The sequence below is a fragment of the Schistocerca americana genome, chromosome 2 (genome assembly GCF_021461395.2).
Source record: "Schistocerca americana isolate TAMUIC-IGC-003095 chromosome 2, iqSchAmer2.1, whole genome shotgun sequence".
NCBI lineage: Eukaryota > Metazoa > Arthropoda > Insecta > Orthoptera > Acrididae > Schistocerca > Schistocerca americana.
In genome coordinates, this window is record NC_060120.1 from 504,116,596 (window position 1) to 504,137,679 (window position 21,084).

Here is a 21,084-nt window from a genome sequence, read left to right on the forward strand (position 1 = left end):
AGGTCCGCGGGAGTTTCAAATTCCATAATTGTTTCCCGCTTCACCCCATCTGTCGCGTAAGCACCCAAACGCACAGAACAGAGATGTTGTCGTCACTGTAGACTGACTCCGAAAATCAAACGACTATGGTAAGCTTTACCAATACACACTCTGCAGATTTTAAAATTCATTACATCTTTAGCATAGGTAGACGTCGAAAAAAGCATAATCGATTTTATACACACGTTTCATAACTATCTTAACATTTCGCATTCGGTATCTGGACTAAACTTGGCTGAAGCCTTTGAAGAGATAGTCGCAATGGCACTTCCCTTGTATGTGACAAGCGTCACATATTAGACGTCACTTTTTTTCTGCTTGTGATAGAAAAAGAAAGGCTAGCGATCACTTCCTTTCGCTGCTGTACTGCGCTTGATTGTAGAACCGAGCCTCTGATGAAAAAATAAATAAATAAGAAATAAAATAAATAAATAAATAATAAAAAATAAAAAAAGAAGCTGCGACACCATTGCGTAATGTCTTCCTAGTCAACATGAAAGTGTACCGAACAAACATAAAATTTGTGGCTTCTACATACAGCATATTAGCGATTTATGTCACACTGAACTATTTTTAGAGACGAATTTCTTCCGTTTTCATTTCTTATGTCATATGTTTATTCTTCGTTCACTTTTCGGCGACAAACTGCACACAGACAGAGCGAAATGGCGCAGTGGTTAACACACTGGTGTCTCATTCGGGAGGACGACGGTTCAATCCCGCGTCCGGCCATCCTGATTTAGGTTTTCCGTGATTTCCCTAAATCGCTCCAGACAAATGCCGGGAGAGTTCCTTTGAAAGGGCACGGTCGATTTCCTGCCCCATCCTTCCCTAATCCGATGAGACCGATGACCTCGCTGTCTGGTCTCTTCCCTCAGACAGCCCCAACCCAACAAGCTGCACTTGTGTGCAAAACTTCAGGACGAAAGTAACTTTCGCATGATGTGTCACTGCGAACTAACATAGCTCGATGAAACTTGGATCGTACATAGAAAGAACTGCTATTGTATAGTACACGATTGAACCGAAAGAAATGAAACGAACATGTATGACACATTTATTCAAAGACAATAATTAGATTGAAGCCACCGCGTTTAATGATGGTCATTTAGGGGTTGGGGGGGGGGGGGGGGGAGAGAGGGTTGGCAAGACCCGGGGGGGTTATGGAGTATTTTAATGGTGACTTGTAAGTAGCCATAAAAAAGTTCCAGTTCCGACCCTGCCAAAATCTTACGTAACACCGACTTTTAAATTGTTTTCTTGAAAGAAAAACACCTAACTGCCCCATATTTTTTCCCCTTCCTCAGAACTCGGAGGGAGGGGGCGATCGCTTCGTCCCCCCCCCCTCCCCCTCCCTTGCCCACGGGTATTGGCGCCCTTGAAACATATCGGTACTCTAGTCCCACACTACGAACATTTCCTACGCATACGATCCTGGGTCACGACATAGTTGCACTGCTCTTGGTGGAGTAACTACTAATCGGGGGATCCATATCAACCCACTGTACTACTGCGGTAGGGAAATGGATTTTGATAAGGTCTCAAGGTCTCTTGCCTCGTTTTGACTCAGATGGACAACAACTGAGAGTGGAGAAAGTCGCACTACATGATCAGAAGTAGTCTTCCATTAAACAAAGGGTCGTTTCTCTGTAGATCAAATATCTTGTTGATCGCCCATGAAAACGACTGTTACTGGAATATGGTCCAGAAATGTTAACTTAGCAGGTCCTATGTGAAATTAAGTGAACATGTTCTAGTTTTTTTATGCAGTGGCTTAACTGAAGGACTTCGTGTGACACAGTTGGTATAATCATCTGTTCTGATTAATTTGACTGAATATAACACTTTTTTCTTCTTTCGAGAAAATGGTAAAGCAGCAGTTGATGATTTTAGAAGCAAACGTTCCCCAAACCAATTACCTGTTTAGAGGCCCTGTATGGTATTTAAATCACAGTTCATTTCTTCCCAACAAGAAACAGTGTGAGATTCCCTTATTTTTCTTACGACAAGGCACTTAACATTAGTACTGAAGTTGCAGGATGTGTAAGGAGCCTAGTCCTATATTGCCACATCAAAACAAGTAGCATAATTTCTAATATTTCAACTAAACTGGCACCTTCCAAGTGATTTAGTTGTACCAGCACTTAGGCAGCACGTAGATCTTGAGCCTACAGCAAGTTGAAAAACAGTCCTACGTACCTCCTCTGTGTTACCACAGGTGACATATCACTGATCTCATTTGTACTAAGATTGAGGTACAAGCGAGGTGCCTATTTGCTTTCACCGCCATGAGGGAATGCATAAGTTCTAATAAATGTTCATCAACCTGAAGTGTTCTACAGTTGTTGTCCCCTGTGCAGAAAACAACACGAAGGCCGTGAATCCGTTATCTTGAGGCGGTAAGAAACTCTTAGCGAGGAACTGATTTTGTGTGAATAATTACATTTCCAATTAGTTTGTTTATATGGGATATCACACTTTTTTTACTGGCAGAACACGAGAAACTGCACAGTTACATTCCACTTTATAGTTACAAATAATTTCCATCCTTCAACATAATAATGAACAGTGTATTTCCGTAATTACTATCACCCTGTTCTTAACTACATGCCCATATAGGCATATATTGCTAATAAAGTGTTAATCTCATGCCTACCGCGGCAGATAACATGTTAAATTAGATTAGATTTACTTTCATTCCAATCGATCCGTAGTGAGGAGGCCCTCCAGGATGTAGAACATGTCAGAAAAACAACAATACATGACAAATATTTACAACTCAAACAAATAAGCTAATGTACCATTCCACAGGTCCCAAGTGGAATGATCGTCATTTTTTAATGAAAACTACATGAAAGGATCATTTTACAAATACTAATGCACTGAATTTAAAATAAAAAAGTTTATTTATTTATTTATAAGGTGATAAACGTGTAATACAACTACTATAATACTTATTCACAATGAACACATTACTGCACTGAAATGGTGCAGAAGTTAGATTGTACTTACACACATACACACACACACACACATACACACTTATTTACAATGAACTCATTACTGCACTGAAATTGTGCAGAAGTTATATTGTACTTGCACATATACACACACAAATCAGTTGGTTCTACTGAGAAATTCATCAATGGAGTAGAAGGAGTTGACCACCAATAAATCCTTTAGGCTTCTCTTAAGCTGAATTTCATTGGTTGTCAAGCCTTTTATGGCTGCTGGCAAGTTATTGAAAATGTGTGTTCCTGAATAATGCAATGGAGTAGAAGGAGTTGACCACCAATAAATCCTTTAGGCTTCTCTTAAGCTGAATTTCATTGGTTGTTAAGCCTTTTATGGCTGCTGGCAAGTTATTGAAAATGTGTGTTCCTGAATAATGCACACCTTTCTGTACAAGACTAAGTGACTTTAAATCCTTGTGAAGATTATTCTTATATCTAGTATTGATTCCATAAACTGAGCAGTTGGTTTGAAAAAGTGGTATATTTTTAATGACAAATTTCATTAAAGAATAAATATATTAGGAAGCAGTAGTTAGTATCCCTATTTCCCTTAACAGACTTCTGCAGGATGTTCTTGAGTTCACACCACATATAACTCTTACTGCACGTTTTTGTGCCTGGAAAACTTTAGCTTGATGAATTACCCCAAAAAATAATCCATTATGACATTATGGAATGAAATTAAGCATAGTATGCCAGCTTTTTCATTTTTATATCCCCTATGTCTGACACAATTCGCATTGCAAAAAGAGATTTGTTAAGACGCTTCAGCAGTTCTGTAGTGTGCTTTTCCCAGTTGAATTTATTATCAAGCTGTAATCCCAAGAATTTAAAACTGTCCACTTCTTTTATCTGCTTGTCATCATATGTGTGTCCTCCGAGACTGCCGAACCAGCTATGATCCTTCCAACCCAACCACTCCGCCCGCCATCCAAGTTAGTCACGATCAGATCACCGAAGTACTTCGTCTGCCTTTCCGTTTAGCAATTTATTGTTCTGCTGGTTGTTAATACTTGTGAAATAATGGAATGGCAGCACGCTATTGAGAGATACTTTAATATGAGATGCTGTTTAGTTTGTCCAATATTAACAAAAGATTATCATTTTGGCGCGAAACTTCCGAATGCAGCCGCCAGTCCCGGAAAAGGACCACAATTTATGTGGTCTTTCTCACTATACCGGTACCGAACAAACCATCTGTCATCAGTACCTCACACCGCATAATGTCATCTGCCACTTCTGCATTCTCAATTGCTCTAAGAAGAACTTCCTGTATCTGAATATGATGCATGTAAAGCCAGACATATTACAAGCCCATTGCTTTTGCTGTGAGGCATTAATGGGACTGCAAACAAACAGGCTAAGGCTCTCGTCTCACATAAATAATGAGGTCTGTAGTTCTTTTTCATAAGGACGCAGATATTTCTTACTACAAGCAATCCATCACATAAAAAAGCATACTGAACAACAATGTTGTGTAACCACATGTGGGCCTACAAAAGTAGCTCGCACTGTTAATTCATTCTCACTACACAAAACACAATTCTTTATCACTTTCCGAATCATTAACAAATATTATTAACGTATCACAATCCAAATTGCACTTTCCTGAACTCGTAGAACGATATGGATTGCTCCCAGATACCTGAACTTGGACGCACACTTCATCCCATTCGTCTTTTAACACTCACAGTCAGCACTGAACTGAAATCATTTACCGTGAATCACTTCACTACTCGGTCATTCGCAACGTAGCCAATGACACAAAAAGTAATTCGGCTCTCTCTAGTAAATCAGTTGTTCGCATAAAGTTGCCAATAAAATTATGTTTAACTGTGTAATGACAGTGCAGTAACAGGGGTTCTCCGATACTGTTATGAACCAAATCTGAATATTAACTTACAATAACGTGAAACACGATTTTTGGCACACTGGCCAGAAGACAATCCCTCCATCATTTACTACAGAAGTCAATCATAACAGAAGTCGCTTCAGTTGGTGCAATTTTGCATGAATGCTTTATTCAAATAGCAGCATCTGTCGTCAAGGGCGCTGAGAGCCAGGACTAGGCCCATGGCAGGTTGTGTGACTGGGTCCCATCTCCAAGTATAGTAATCCAGTTTTATGGTTAGTTTATAGAAGGTTTGACGAGATTTAAACATAACACAGTTCGGGGAGATACATCAAAACATACCCATTGAGATGAACTATAAAATAAATTTCTTATTAAACTCCAAACATATGTTCACAAATGCAGTTGGTGCCATGGTATCATACTATAGGTGTACTAGATACTGCCGGCGGAATTCGAACGAACTGAAACTTCCTGACAGATTAAAACTGTGTGCCGGACCGAGACTCGAACTCGGAACCTTTGCCTTTCGCGGGCAAGTGTTCTACCATCTTTTTTTTTTTTTTTAATGAGTAGGTGGTGACAAGGCGGGCAGGGGTCGGAACCCGAGGCCTGGCCGCGATGTCTTCCCCCTCCCGTCCCTGAATCACTCCATCAAAGTAGTTTTTTGATTTATTTTTATTTTACTTTATTATTGTTATTTTTTTATTTTACTAGGAACAGGGTAAATGAACAAAGGATCTTTACTGGTACAAACTTAAATACAACAGAAATGCCATCCTTCCGGCATTAAATAACACAAGACATTACACTCGTACAAGGCGAGCAAGTTTTTTTTTTTTTTGTATGAACAAGGTGTAGGAAAAAAAGAATAATAATACTGATGTAGGCTAAGAGGTGTGAAGCAATATATAGTGGAGTGGGGGAAAAGCCAGTGTGTTCTGGTATAGTGCATAAAAGAAAGGAGGCGCGTGTCCATGCGCCTATTCCACTGTGGGTTACAATACAGAAAGTAGTGCGGGGAGTCTCAGATGTCAGCAGGGGGGGGGGGGGGGGGGGGGGGGCGGAGAGCTGTCGGCGTGTGGCACCAACCAACTGAGCGGGGGTGACGTAAAGATCGCATGTAGGTAATTGGCGAAGAAGGCGCGGTAGCGCGGTCGGTGTTCGACTGCACTGTGGGTGGTTTGTAAGTACTGCCAGAAATCAAGGCGTGATTTGTCGCCAGCATTATACATGTAGGTGATAGTCCATCCCTTGACCCATAAAATCGCATGATTTTTGGTGGCGGGGAAATAAGTATCCTCAGGATGGATAAAAGTCCATGGGTCAATACAGTCCGGCGGAACGCGGAGGTAACAGGCAACGAACTGTCGGGCAAGTTTCCAGACGCCACTGGTGGCAGCACAAGTCAGTTGATGGACATCGTCATACATGGGGTGGCAAATGGGACAAAGTGGAGAGTCTGTTAGTCCGATGGCGTGAAGACGTTGGTTTGTGGCGAATTTTGCATTTGCGACTTGGTACCATGTTGCTAGGACGTTGGAGGGAAGAAATGGCTGGTGGATATGACGCCAAACCATGGGCCACCGCGTGGACGGATGTGTCAGTTCGATATTGTTGCTGGATAGGGAACGAAGCAGTGGGGTGTAAAAATCTTTAGGTCGAGGAGGACGCGTGGTCGGTAAGTGTGTGTGAGCACAACTGAAGTCGACGATGAAATCAGAAATGTGTGTCAGATGGTGCTTGGTGTGTCCGACTGGTACTGGTGGTGCTATGGTCGCGGGCACAAGAATTTCCAGCAAGCTGCGTGTAAGGGAGGTGCCCCCGTGCCACTGCTTGTGCATGGTGGACATGTACAAGGACGCCGCTCGGAGTCGCACATTGACAAGGCCGAGGCCTCCCGCTCGCGGGGGAAGGGTGAGCGTGTCGTAGCGGACCTTAAAGAGCGTACTGGCCGTAAGGAAGTATCCGAAGGCAGCCTGGAGGCTGCGTCCAATAGTTGATGGCGGCGGGAGGACCTGTGCGATGTGGACCATTCTGGACGCCACACGTTGATTGAGGTATTGGACACGTTGTAAAGAATCGAGTTGTCGGAGAAGATTTTGTCGCACCGTCGTGCGGATAGTTTAGAGTGCACGCCGAAAATTGATGGCAGCGGAGCTGCGCACGGTGGAAGTGAAAATGATACCAAGGTACCGTAGGTTTTGTACACACGGGAGAGGTGGTAAGTCGTCGTGTGAGAGGCCGCGTCCTATGGGCATCGCCGCGGATTTAGCCACATTCATGTTACTGCCCGCTGCAGTTCCGTACGTTGATATCGAATGAAGTACCGTGTGTGTTTCACCCCGTGAGCGGATCAAGAGGAGGAGGTCGTCCGCATACGCACGACACCGTAAACTGTGCTGTCGCAAAGTGAGACCAGAAAGGTGGTTCGTCAGACTCCCGATGAGTGGCTCCAGGCTTATGGCATAGAGTAGGGTCGAAAGTGGGCAGCCTTGCCGTACGGAACGCCGGATCGCCACTGGTCCCGCCACACGGCCATTAACCTGAATCAGCGATTCGGCGGTGCCGTACAGGCGCCAGATGACGTCGATAAAGGCTGGTGGAAAACCCATGCGGTTCATCACTGAGAACAGAAAAAAATGCCGCACTTTGTCGAATGCACTGTCAAAATCAATGGCAACCACCGCGGCGCGGAGTCTGCACGCCGCTGCCAGGGCAATTAAATCGCGACATTCTCCCGTGGCCGTTTGTATATTAACTGAGCCGCCTGGAGTTGTCTGTTCCGGGGATAGAATGCTAGGCAGGACCTTGCGGCATCGCGTTGCCAGTAGGCGTGTAAAAATTTTATAGTCTGCGTTAAGCAGAGTCAGGGGACGGTAATGGGCTGTCGTCACACCTGGTGTCGGTCTGTGGATGGGTATAACAATTCCCGTGACAAAGGACGGCGGTACGGCGTTTCCCATCGTCATCAGTTCATGAAACATCGTCGTCCACCGTGATGCCATTAGTGTGAAGAAAGCGCGATAAAATTCTATCGGCAATCCGTCGACACCAGGTGACTTATTCAGAGCACCTTTTTTGATTGTATCGTGGATTTCGTCACGCGTAATGAGCTCCATCAGCTCGTTCGCTTCGTCGCTGGTGAGGGAGCGAGTTACGTGTCGTAACACAGACTCCTCAGAGTGGTTGTTGGTAGTCTCCTCCTGGTACATTGTGCGGTAGTGGTCGACAAAGGCACTGACGATTTCGGCTTGGAAAGTGACGTGCTGGCCGCGACAGGTGTTGATTTCGGTGATCGTTGTCGTCGATGTTTCCTGTCGGAGGCGATATGATGCATGGTGGGATGTTCTTGGTCCGCCGAATCTTGACATCGGGTTCGCACCATAGCTCCCTGCAGTCTGCGGCGTGTCAACGTTGCAATTTGAGCCTTAATCCTGCTGCGTTCCCTCTGGGTGTCGGGGGTGGGCGGTTGAGCGTCCAGGTCGCGGAGAACTGCGTAGAAATAGTCGGTAGTGAGCCGGCGCCACGTAGCAACTTCCTTTCCATACTGAATCAAAGTACGTTGAATGGCAGGTTTGGCACATTCCAGCCACCAGGTCAAGGTCGTGCAGTACTTAGGTAAGCGACGTTCACATGTGGCCCATGTCTCGGTAACACGTTGAAGACATTTGGGATCATGAAGATGGGAGGTGTTTAGCTTCCACGGTGCACGACTACGCCAGACCACTTGCTTGGGGAAGAGAATGTTGCAGATGTAGGCACAGTGGTCTGAAAAGGCCAGGGGCCAAAGTTCTGCACCTTGGACTGCAGGTGTGAGTTCCTGAGAGACGTAAATCCTATCAAGGCGGCTCGCGGAGTGACTCGTCTGGCAAGTATGTCCAGGCGCGTCGCCGTGCCGAACTTCCCAAGTGTCGCGGAGCAACAGATCTCGGACGACAAGACGCAGTTCTTGACAGGTGTTGTAGTGGGGCACTTGATCTTTAGGGTGAAAAACACAATTAAAATCACCCCCAAGCAAGTAATGGTCGCAGCGTCCAAGAAACAAAGGAGCGATTTCTTCTGAATAGAAGAGCGTCCTGTCGCGTCTGCGGGTGGAGCCTGACGGAGCGTAAATGTTGATAATACGCGTCCCCATGATGGTGACGGCCATGCCTCTGGCAGATGGAAGGTATGTGATATCGGCCACTGGAATGCCTTCTCGGGCGTAGATGGCTACGCCGCGTCCCAGGTGGTCACCAGGAGAAGGATAAGTGTTATATCCCGCGACGTCTGGAAGTGTGGCCAAGTGTACTTCCTGTAGTAGTGCGATGTCGACTCCCGACGCCCAGTCGGCAGCAGTTGAAGTTTCACGGGTGAGCTAATGGTGTTAGTGTTGATCGTCGCTATTCGGTAGGTTTGGAGCCGTACCCCACCGTGGAGGGGAACTCCACCGGCGGAGGATGAAGAGGGCCGAGGCAACGGCATGTCGTGCTGTACACCACCTGACGGCGTTATCAGCGGCCAAACGATGCTTCCGTCTGGGGTAACTCTGTCCCCAGCGTGTGGTCCGGGTTCTCATCGACGTCCTCACTCCACACCATTGAAGGAAGACATCTCGTCGGCAGTCGCAGCGGTGGAATCCATTGGTTCAGGAGCACCTGGGCGAGCCTGTAGAGTAGGCATCGACACAGCCGTAGTCGGCGTCATGATGTCGTCATTCGTATCGTCATGCAGGTTCTCCGTGGCCTCGTCCGGTCGGACGGACTCTGGAGCAACAGGGGGAGGCGATCCGTCTCTTTCCGAGACCGTACGGCGCCTCCTCTTGCGCCTCTTAGGTGAACGTTGTTTGCAGGTTCGTCCCTCAGTGTCTGAAGACGGAAGGGAGTCGCGTCGCTCTGGGAGGAAGGCCGCCGCGACAACGTCAAATGAAGGGGCGTCCATATGGTCGGGCGGGTGGGGGTCCGAAGTCGTCGCTGTTGGTAGTGGCTCCGGAGTAGCGTCAGGCTGTGAGCGCGACATGTCGGCCCCGGCGGTATCCGTAGCAGCTGGAAGGGTCACCGGTACATGTTCCGACGGGCGACGGCCGGTGGGAGGAGAAGAGAGCGCCGATGCGTAGGTGATCGGTAAAACCGTCGTCGGAGCCGGAGGTGCCACGGTAGCGGCTGGCAATTGGATGATTCGTCGCTGAAGACACTCAGATCTGAAGTGGCCTTCTTTGCCGCACCCGGAACAGGTCTTGGGTTGGCCGTCGTATATTATAACTGCGCGGCACCCGCTAATTTGCAGGTAAGATGGCACGTGGCGATGGAGATCGATGGTGATCTGCCGTACGCCGTTAAGAACGGGGTACGTTTGGAACTGCGCCCAGCGTTCGGCAGTGTGGCCATGTACAGTGCCATAGGGACGGATAGCCGCGATAACGTCTTCCGCCGGGAGCTCGAACGGGAGTTCGAAAACTCGTATGGTGCGCATTCCTAAGCCTGCATGGTTGACAGTGACCGCTCCGAAATTGCCGTCGGCGTGGCAGAAGCGTAATCCATGGTTGGTGTCACGAAGTATTCTTTCACATACAGCGTCATTGACGACTTTGATGTACACCGTACTGCTTAATATGGACAAATGGATGCCCAAGATGTCGGCAGCTGGGATCTTAGCAACGTCGCGTAGGAAGCGTTCTACTTCCAAGGCCTTTGGTCGTGCGTAGTCGTTGCAAAAGGTGAATCGTAATGCGGATTTCCTAAAACGTTTGGCTTTGGTTCTAGTGCACGTAAATGACGGCCGCTGGAATGTAAACAACAGCGAGCGCGCGCGGTCCGCAGTCGGAAACAACAACACGTCCGCACTGTACGGCGGCGAAAGCCGGACTGTCATCTGAGCTACCCATGCACGACTCACGCCCTGTCCTCACAGCTTTACTTCTGCCAGTACCTCGCCTCCTACCTTCTCGGTCCGGCACACAATTTTAATCTGCCAGGAAGTTTCATTACAGCACACACTCCGCTGCAGACTGAAAATCCCATTTTCGAACGAACTGACAGTTCATGGCGCAGTAGGTTGAATCAGAGCGCACGGTAGTATGCAGTCGTGTGTCGCTTAGCAACTATTAACAGCACTAAGTTCGGATGCATGTGTTATCCTGTGTTACCATGCCTGCTGATATTCTAGAGAATTACACAGGCTCTGACGTCTAATCGCCTGGTATTTTTAGAAAGCAGAAGCCCCCGAGGAACTCGCGCGAAGTTTCCCGGCGCAGAGCTGAAAGATTATGTACAGGTGTAACAGAGTAATTGTTCCTAATTTCCTGATGTAGAGAACATGCACAGAAAAATTACGGTACTTATCAGTAATACAGTGTCTACAAATGCTTCGTTTTCTGAACAAAAGTCAGTGTTCTGCTTTCGTTTTAGCAGTTATTCTTACCATGTAAACAATGAACTATTTAAGATAGTTTGTTATTTATTATAAGTCACAGAAAATCTTCTCTGAGATTTGTTTACTTAGTTTAGGGTATGAAAATAAGTTACATTGTTTTTCTGTGAAAGCATGGAAAACAGGCTTCCTAATTGCAGAAATGAAACTGAAAGTTAAATTTCCTGCTTACAGTACGTAATTTTTTCCCGAGCATATTTTCTGCATTCACATTTTTGATTTCCACACACATTTTCAATCACAATTGCTATAGATTGCGGTAGCTAAAAATTCAAATAACATTTATAAGTAAATTTGCAATATTCGTTGTATTAAATTATAATAATTTCCCAGAAAGAAAGCCGTTTGTAGCAAAAACAGTTGGTAGCACACTTGTATGATGCGTCATTGCCAAAATTGTGTTGTAAATTTCACACTCGTTTTGCAATGAAATCTTTCTAGCCGTCTTATGACAATATTCATTTTAACTTGACACCAGTACGACCATGTCTTCTGTTTCCCACTGCGGCTTTGAAACAACTAGTACTCCAGTCGGATGAATAATGGAATGAGTGTGCAAATGCTAAATATATCGAGGAAGAATACCAGCGGCATGACGCTTTCATGGAATAGAAGACTGAAAGAATAGTAATAAATATTGGTTTGAAAAATATTGGCAAAGTGAGTTATCAGAATCCCAAGACCGCCACACTAGGGAACTGGATGATAGCTCGACTGAGAATTGCTCTGTAACATATTTGGAGAAAACCAAATCACTGACCAAGCATTCCAAAATGCGTGACCACCAAGATCACCAGATTTGAATGCTTGTAATTTCTGGCCGTGGGTTACCTGAAAGACAGGGTTTATCAACAGGACACGAACACACATTGGAGTCTGAAGATGAGCGTATCAAGGGAGGTAGCCAATATCCCAGCCATGATGTTTCAGGCAGCAGTGTATCAATTCTACGGTAGTTTCAGGCTATCGTGGATGTAGATGGTTGTCACATTGAGCAACATTTGTAAGCTAGAACGTAAATGTTACCCTCTCCTGTGGAAGTTAAAAAGTGTTTCTTTGAATGGTTAATTCATTATTCCGCTTCCGCATGTCTTTAAAAATGTTTCCACAAAGTTTCATTGTCCTATGTTCACTCGTTTCTCGTTTTTAGTGGGGGCAGGGGGTGCTCTCGAGTAACAAAAGTTTAGTTACAAACAACTTGTATTCTGAGGAAATATCCATTGTTTGGACAATCAGTTTCCTGAGAAGAAACGATGAGACCCAAGCCTCTTTCACCAAGAGATAATGTTAAATCAAGTAACATGAGAGTTCCCAGGTAAGTTGGTTATCCCACGCACGAGCAGAAGAAAAAAATTACCTCTTTTCTTCCTAGCATCAGCATTGTGAATGTATCTCTTTCATGTCATTTCATTTTTTCACTTTTACAGGTCTTCCAGGACAACTACTGAATATACAAGCAGATACATTTTCTTTTGTCTTTACTCTTGAATGCAAAAGTATTTTCTGTATATTGCTTTTAAAATCACCTTGTGATGAAATCAGAAGTGCCTCATCTTTGAATATTGTTGGCAATCCTATGATATTATAATGACATTTCACAGCTGTTGCTGGGTACATTTGGCAGAGAAACATTGTGCTAAGTATTCGACTCCATGACAAGGTGGTTTTAGTGCACTATGTTGAACATTGAAGATTAAATGCAAAATAGAACTGCATGCATTTCACCTATAAGAATCATAGAAGTGAAGAACAGAAATGGAAAGCAACAACTAGATTCACTATGCTGGAGCTGGGCAATGTTTTTCTGTTTATTGTATGATACAAACTAGCTGAGTATCCAACATTGCCTGGCTACGTATTTATTTCGGCTTTATTAGCCTATTCTTTTCCCCTCTCTTTGTCCATCTCATCCTCTTTCCTTTCTATGCCCCATCTCCTGTCCCCCCCCCCCCCCCCCCCCGTCCCCCTCTCCTGCCCATTTCCTCCTCTTCACTTTCTCTGTCCATCTTTTCCTCTCCTTCTCTCTCTCTCTCTCTCTGCCATACAATGATATAATGTTGCAGGTACATTCAGTGACATATGTGGATTCTGTCTGCTAAATATGTTGCGAATAAAGCTAGTATCAAAGAAGTAATAAATTTGAATGGCATACCTGATGTGACAGTTTTACTGCATGAATAGCGACAGTGTAATACCGGTAAGTAATAAACTTTATCCCTTTCATCGTTTTGTGGGGATGTAAGTGGGGAAAATTTTTGCAAAGGTTCGAAATTATGTGTGAAATAATTTGTTATTGGATGAATAAAATGTCGGTATTTGAGAATCATGACATATGCTTTTTTTCTCCTCCACACTCATTCTTAGTCCCACAGCAATTGTTTCAGGACAGTAAGTGAGATGTGTACCAAGTTTGGGTGAAGTAGGTCAAGTAATTTTGGAGGAGATGTGGAACATTTATACATACATTTTTATAATATGTACAAATACCTTTTTTCTGTGATCTGATTTTAATGAGTATAGCCAATAGCGTGTCCTTAGCTACTCTGAAGCTACCAGTAAAAACCCTACAAAAATCAGTTTAGTAGTTTTGGACATTAGTGTGTTCACACAGCCAGCGGGAAAGTTCTAGTGAAACATTAAAATACAATATTCTTTTTTCTGTCATCTGATTTTGGTGGACTAAAGACTATACAGTGCCCCAAACTATGGTCAAGTTACCTGCAGAAACCCCATGAAAATTCGTCTAATAGTTTCAGAGATTAGTGGATTTAGAGACAAACAGACAGATGTAATGGTTTTATAGATTTGTGTTAGTATAGATAGCAGTCTGATATTTTCCATCTGAGCACCATGGGAGATCCAAACTCTTGAGAGACTTAGTTGGCCCCTCATGAGGCCTGGTACTTGGGAATTTTGCCCCCCCCTCCCCCCCCCCCCCCCCCCATGCCTTGCTCCACCATGTCATATGCCTGCTACTGTACCTTCTCTCAATTGAAATGTGATATGTGCGAATTAGCAATGGCCCCAAGAGCCAGAAGTGTTGGACATGGCATGAAGATTATGGTGTGGTATTGTTTGTGGATTATACAAACCCCTGTGGGTAACAGAGGTCACCAAGGATGAAAAAGGAATCATGCTAATATCAAAAGATGGAAAACCCATGATGGAATAATCACAATAATGTGAAAAGGATAGTTGCTACTCGCCATATAACGGAGATGCTGAGTCACAGTTAGGCACAAAAGAATGACTCTCAGAAAGTAAGCTTTTGGCCAACAAGGCCTTAATCAGAAATGGACAACACACACACACACACACACACACACACACACACACACACACACACAAATGCAGCTAACTTACATTTGCATTTCCTTGAGTGTGTGTGTGTACGTTGTCTATTTCTGACGAAGGCCTTGATGGCTAAAAGCTAACTTTCTGACAGTCTTTTTGTTGCATCTATCTACAACTCAGCATTTCCCCTATATGGTGAGAATGATGCTAATGTGTGTAATATGGGCAGTGTGGGGGTGGTAGAGACTCCTGCAGCCCCTGGATACCATTTTGTAACCCATATAGGTTTCCAGTTGTGTATGCCTCATAATGACTCCGCCTTAAACACTACTAGGAGTTTTTGAATATTAGCAGTCCATAGCATGAGCCAGCAGCAAGGACATGTATTAGAGGTGACTCATGGAAGAGCATCACATAAATATTAAAAAATCTAATTTGCCAATTATCCTACTAAAACCTACTTACTGAGTTTCTAGAACCACTATCAAGTGAAGAATTTGAACATACTTTTCAACCTCCTAGGTGTTGCTTCTGTGGTATTCTAAGGACAAGATTAGTCAAATTATAGCACATCCAGAGGAATTCAAGGAGCCATTCTTCCCACATTCCATTTGCAACTGAACTGGAAGAAATGCTAACAAGTGGAAGGGCCAGTTTATGGCTCAAGTGACACAAGTGGCTGCTTGTGACACTAAGCTGAGAAGGAAGTCATAGGAACCCAAATACAATATTTGCATACAGAAGGAATCATAATTAGTAGCAACAACTGACTCAGGAGAATGTATACAATAATAGAAACAAAACGTTCCACTAAATGTGGGTCTGTAAATGAGCCATTTGCGAAATAATTACAAACGTGTGGTTAAAAGCCATCCTTGATTTCAGAATGAAGTATTGTATTAATAGTACAAACATATTTGAAATGTAAGTTTTTTGCTCATGTCTTCATCTAATTGGGTTCAAATTACATCCAAGTCCAACCTTAACAAGAAACACAATTATACTTCAACAGTTACATGTTACTATTTACTGTACACTCATACCAATTAACAGAAGCATTCCATATGCTGTCCTCACATTTGGATGCAACACTGGAGTCCTCTCTGCTTTTCAGCAGGGAGGATACAGCATGTTACCTTGGATGGAGAGTCATCGTCAGATGTAGGAGTGACTTCAGATGTGCCCCAGGGAAGTGTGTTTGGATCCTTGCTGTTCATGTTGTATATCAATGACCTTGACCTCAGACTTTTTGCAGATGATGCAGTTATCTGTGATGAAGTACTATCTGAAAGAAGCTGCATAAATATTGAGCCAAATAATGTGTGGAAAAATGTTCTTGAATCAATCCTGAGAAATGGTAGCATGTTAAGTGTGATACCTTCTGCCATGCTTTTCACAATGGTTAATGGACAATCTATGTAGAAGTAGACATCTGTTGTTAGATCGTAAGCACTTGATCTGTAAATCTGCAGTATGTAACGAAATGGTGGTTCACTCATTTCCTTCCGTGTTCTGTTACTTTTAATGAGGGAACAACAGCAACATATTGACGTGTTTATCCACACTATCAGCAGTGTGAATGCTGCTACTGTTTCAGAAAGTCAGATTTAGTCTTCAAAACCCGCAGCAACATATTACTGTAGCTATGACCTGTGTGTCTGTTTGGTGCCTTACATCTCTTGCACCATGCCCACTGTTATGTTCTACATCTTCTTCAGCATTTCAGCCTGATACCTCAGAGGGGGAAGCTGACAAGCCATTGTCTGAGCTGTCCACCATCCCTCATATGCTTTTATACTTTCTTTGATGGAAAGAGCTGTTCTATTCATGGTCCTTATAGAGTCACATTCCTTCATTATAGTTCTTAAATTTTCTATACTTTCATTACTTATTTTGTTATTTTGCTTACATCAATACATTCACATTCACATTCACTTTTGAAAAGCCCTCATCATGTTTCCGCCAATTAGTTACAGTTATTCCTTACTGTCTTATATGCTCCTGAAGGCAGCACATCAGCATAACTTAGATCAAGAATGTCAGTATGTACAACAAAACAAATCAGTTTTTAAGATACGGGACGACTGTCACATTATTTCCATGTCCAATGGCATTTGATGTACTTCTACCTGACTAGTGCACTCACTTATGTCCCTGCATGTAGTCTGACTGTATTTGTTGGCAAGTGTTAGTTTTTTATCTCTGATGATTACTGTAACACAATGTCGTCAAAGAAATTCTGGTCATATTTAAAGGCTATTATTGGCATCAAAGTCAGTGCCAAGTTTGCAGCAAATGACACATGAACTGAAACTGAGGGTTGCAAAGCAGAATCTGAAACGCTTAACTCTGTTTTCAAATATTCTTTTACAGAGGAAAACCTAGGAGAATGCTCCAATTTAATCTTTATACCACTGAAAAGGTGAATGAAATAAGTATTGGTGTCAGTGATGTTGAGAAACAGCAGAAATCATTAAAATTGAACAAAGCCCCAGGGCCCAATGGAATACCTATCAGATTCTATAATGAATTTGCAGCTGAGTTAGCCCCCCTCTTCTAACTATAATCTGTTTTAGATCCTTTGAACAAAATACCATGCTTGGGTCTTGGAAAAAAGCACAGGTCCCACCAGTCTACAAGATGGGTAGCAGAGGTGATCCGAAAAACTTCCACCCAATATCCTTGACATCTATTTATTGTAGAATCTTAGAACATATTATGAGCTCAAACATAATGAGGTATCTCAAACAGAATGAGCTCCTCAGCACCAAGCAGCATGGAATGAAAAGACATCAATCATGTGAAACCCCGCTCACACTTTTCTCACATGACATACTGAAACGTTTGGACCAAGGCAGGCAGGTAGAAGCAGTAATTCTTGATTTTTGAAAAGCGTTTGTTCTTTATATTGCATATTAATGACCTTACATAAAATATTATTAGTAACATCAGACTTTTTGCTGATAACACAGTTTTCTGTAATGAGGTAATGTCTGAAAAAAGCTGCATAAGTATTCAGTCAGCTCTTGATAAAGTTTCAAAGTGGTGCAGAAGTTGGAAAAAAGCTTTAAATTTTCAAAACTGTAAAATTTTGCACTTCACAAAGAACTGTAATATCAGTGAGGTACTGTGAAAATTGGTTCACTCATACAAAGACTTGGGCATAACACTTTGTAGGGATATGAAATGGAATGATCACATAGGCTTAGTCGTGGGTGAAGCAGGTGGCAGATTTTCATTTATTGATAGAATATTGGGGAAGTGGAATCAATCTACAAAGGAGATTGCTTACAAATCACATATGTGACCAGTTCTAGAGTATAGCTCAAGTGTGGGACCCATACCAAATAGGACTACCAGGGGATGCAGAATGTATACAGAGAAGGCCAGCACAAATGCTCATAGGTTTGTTTGATCCATGGGAGAGTGTCACAGAGGCACTGAAACAACTGAGCTGGGAGACTCTTGAAGATAGACGTAAACAATTATGATAAAGTTTATTAATAGAGTTCCAAGAACTGGTTTTAAATGATCACTCTAGGAATTTACTACAACCTCCTAGTATTGATCACATAGGGATCGTGAGGATAAGATTAGAATAATTAATGCATGCACAGAGGCATCCAAATGATCCTTCATCCTGCGCCCCATATGTGAATGGAATGGGAAGAAACCTTAATAACTGGTACTATGTGATATAACCTTTGCCATGCACTTCATTGTGGTTTGCAGAGTATAGATGTAGATGTAGCTACAAGTGGTAGCCACATAGATTTAACTACAAAGGGCATTCAAAAAGTTTTGCACAGTCGTCTCTAATTTTTTTATTTTTTGCAGAAGGAGAATGAAATTGTTTGTGAACATACTTGGAACATTTAGCTGTAAGTTGGTGTATAAAAGTATTTTCTTTTATTTACAGGTGAGCCATAATGGACTGTGAAGTAGATGTCAGGTTGCGACAACTGTCAGTGATGGAGTTCCTCTTCAAGACCGGCAGTGACTCTGCTACATCAATTCACAGGAAGTTGCTCCCTGTTTACGGGGAGGACACAGTGGATTACAGTAGTATACAGCAGTGGTTGCAGAAGTTTAAAGATGGTGATTTCTTTCGACTGGACAATCCACGATGCAGTAGACCATCGACGGCAGTGAGTGATGTGAATAAGGAGACCATTGATCAAATCATCCAAAATGACAGATATGTGATGACATGACAGCTTGCTGAAATGACTCGTTTGTCATTGGGTAGTGTTGTATCACTGGTACAGTCACTAGGGTACAGAAAAATCTGTGCTCGTTGGGTGTCTAGATTATTGACAAGAGAAATGAATACACATTCTTCCTCATTGTCGATGGTCTACCACATCATGGATTGTCCAGTAGAGAGAAATCACCTTCTTTAAACCTCTGCAACCACCACTGAATACTGCTGCAATCCAATGTGTCCTCCCCATAAACAGGGAGCAACTTCCTGTGAATCCTTGTGGCAGTCATCGCCACTTTTGAAGAGGAACTCCTTCACCAACAGTTGTTGCAACCTGACATCTACTTCTCGGTCCATTATGGCCCACCTGTAAATAAAAGAAAATACTTTTATGTACCAACTCATAGCTAAATGTTCCAAGCATGTTCATGAAAAAATTTTATTCTCCTCCCGCAAAAAAAAAAAAAAAAAAAAAAAAAAAAAAAAACAAAAAAAAAAAAAAAAAAAAAAAAAAAAATTTAGAGACGACGGTGCGACTTTTTGAACACCCTTTGTATTACATTGAAATAATAAAGTTACATAAATAATTTTTTGTTTGCAGACAGGCACAATTGAAAAACACTTACATATAGCTTTTGGTCACAGCCTTCATCAGTAAAAGAGAGACACACACCTTTCACACACGAAAGCAAGCACAACTCACGCACGCACGACTGCTAACTCCTGCATCTTGGGTCAGAATACTCTTGGAGAAAGGAATCTGGGGCATTAGATGCAGCATCAACAATGCATGTGGTCATGAAGTCTGAATTGTGTACAGACAATTGTTGATACAGTGTGGCTCGGAGGTAGATATGGTTTGGAAGGTAGTGAATAAACACAGGAAAGGATAGGAAGAATGGACACTGAGAAGAGTACTGCTATAGAGAAGAGTAACAAAGGAAAATATCACAGGGCTGTAGGATGGAAGAAAGCATTTTGGCAAATATTGAACAATGGAAAATTCAGGTAGGAATATCAACAATGTAGGAAAAGACAGATTGCTATTTACCCTAAAGAAGACATGTCAAGTTGCAGACAGACACAATTAAAAGACAATTACATATAGCTTTCAGCCACAGCCTTCATCAGTAAAAGAGAGATATACACCATTCACACACAGAAGCAAGCATACCTCATGCACACATGATCACCAACTCCAGCTTCTCAGGCTGGAATACTGGAGCTGGCGGTGAGATTTGCATGATTTGTTTCCTTGTGTGTGTAAATGGTGTGTATCTCTCTTTTTACTGATGAAGGCTGTGGCCAAAAGCTATACGTAAGTGTCTTTTAATTGTGCCTGTCTTCAACTTCATGTGTCTTATTTACAGTGAGTGGCAATCAATCTTTTTCTACATTGTTGATATTCCTAATTTGAGTTTCCATTGTTTAATTTTTTGTTTGGTTGCAGATACATATCTGCAGTCTTGGTAAACACTGAAATTCTGATGCCACAGTATCATATCATGCCACAATAGGAGCAAAACATGTTACGGCCCATAGACAAAGTGTAATATCATGTGGTAATTAATTTTCTGCATTTTAAGGAGAAGAAAGTTGCAAAATTCCATGCTGAGTTGGTGGGACAGAGTTGTTAGGTGGTGAAAATGCTTCCATTATACTCAAGCAAGTCTGAATGATAAAGAACAAAGTGGCAGACCACCTCTCTGTGAAGAACTGGGAATTGCAATAGACATGGGGGCTATGGTGCTTGAAGACCAGCATATTGCAATTGAGGAAAAAGTGAAAATTGTAAAATTCAGTCTTGGATTAGTTTACATGTTGCACAAGTCAGACCTGGTAGGAATGTCCTGGTGGTCTAGTGATACATAACATATATGGAAACTAAAGGACCAGGGACTGAATCCTGGTTGGACCATCTCTCAGTGATGTGAAAATCTGCAAGGGAGAACACGTTGTTCAGATTCCACATTAAACTGTAGTCCCCTTTCCCCATTACTATTACTAGAATAGGTTGGGGACAAGAAAGTTGGCGAAATGGTATCTGAAGCCAGATTTTGTTGGCTTGTGTCAGTGCCTAGGAATGTTGATGTTCATCCTGCATATGGTCTCATCTTAATATTTATTCTTTCTACTGGCTAAATACTTTATATTATGTTGTTCTTACCATAGATCAATGAGACAAAGATATAAAGATTTAAAACTGTCAATATTTTGATTTTAGTGAAGAAAGGGTGGCATGGTACTTTGGGGCCAACCTTAAATATTAT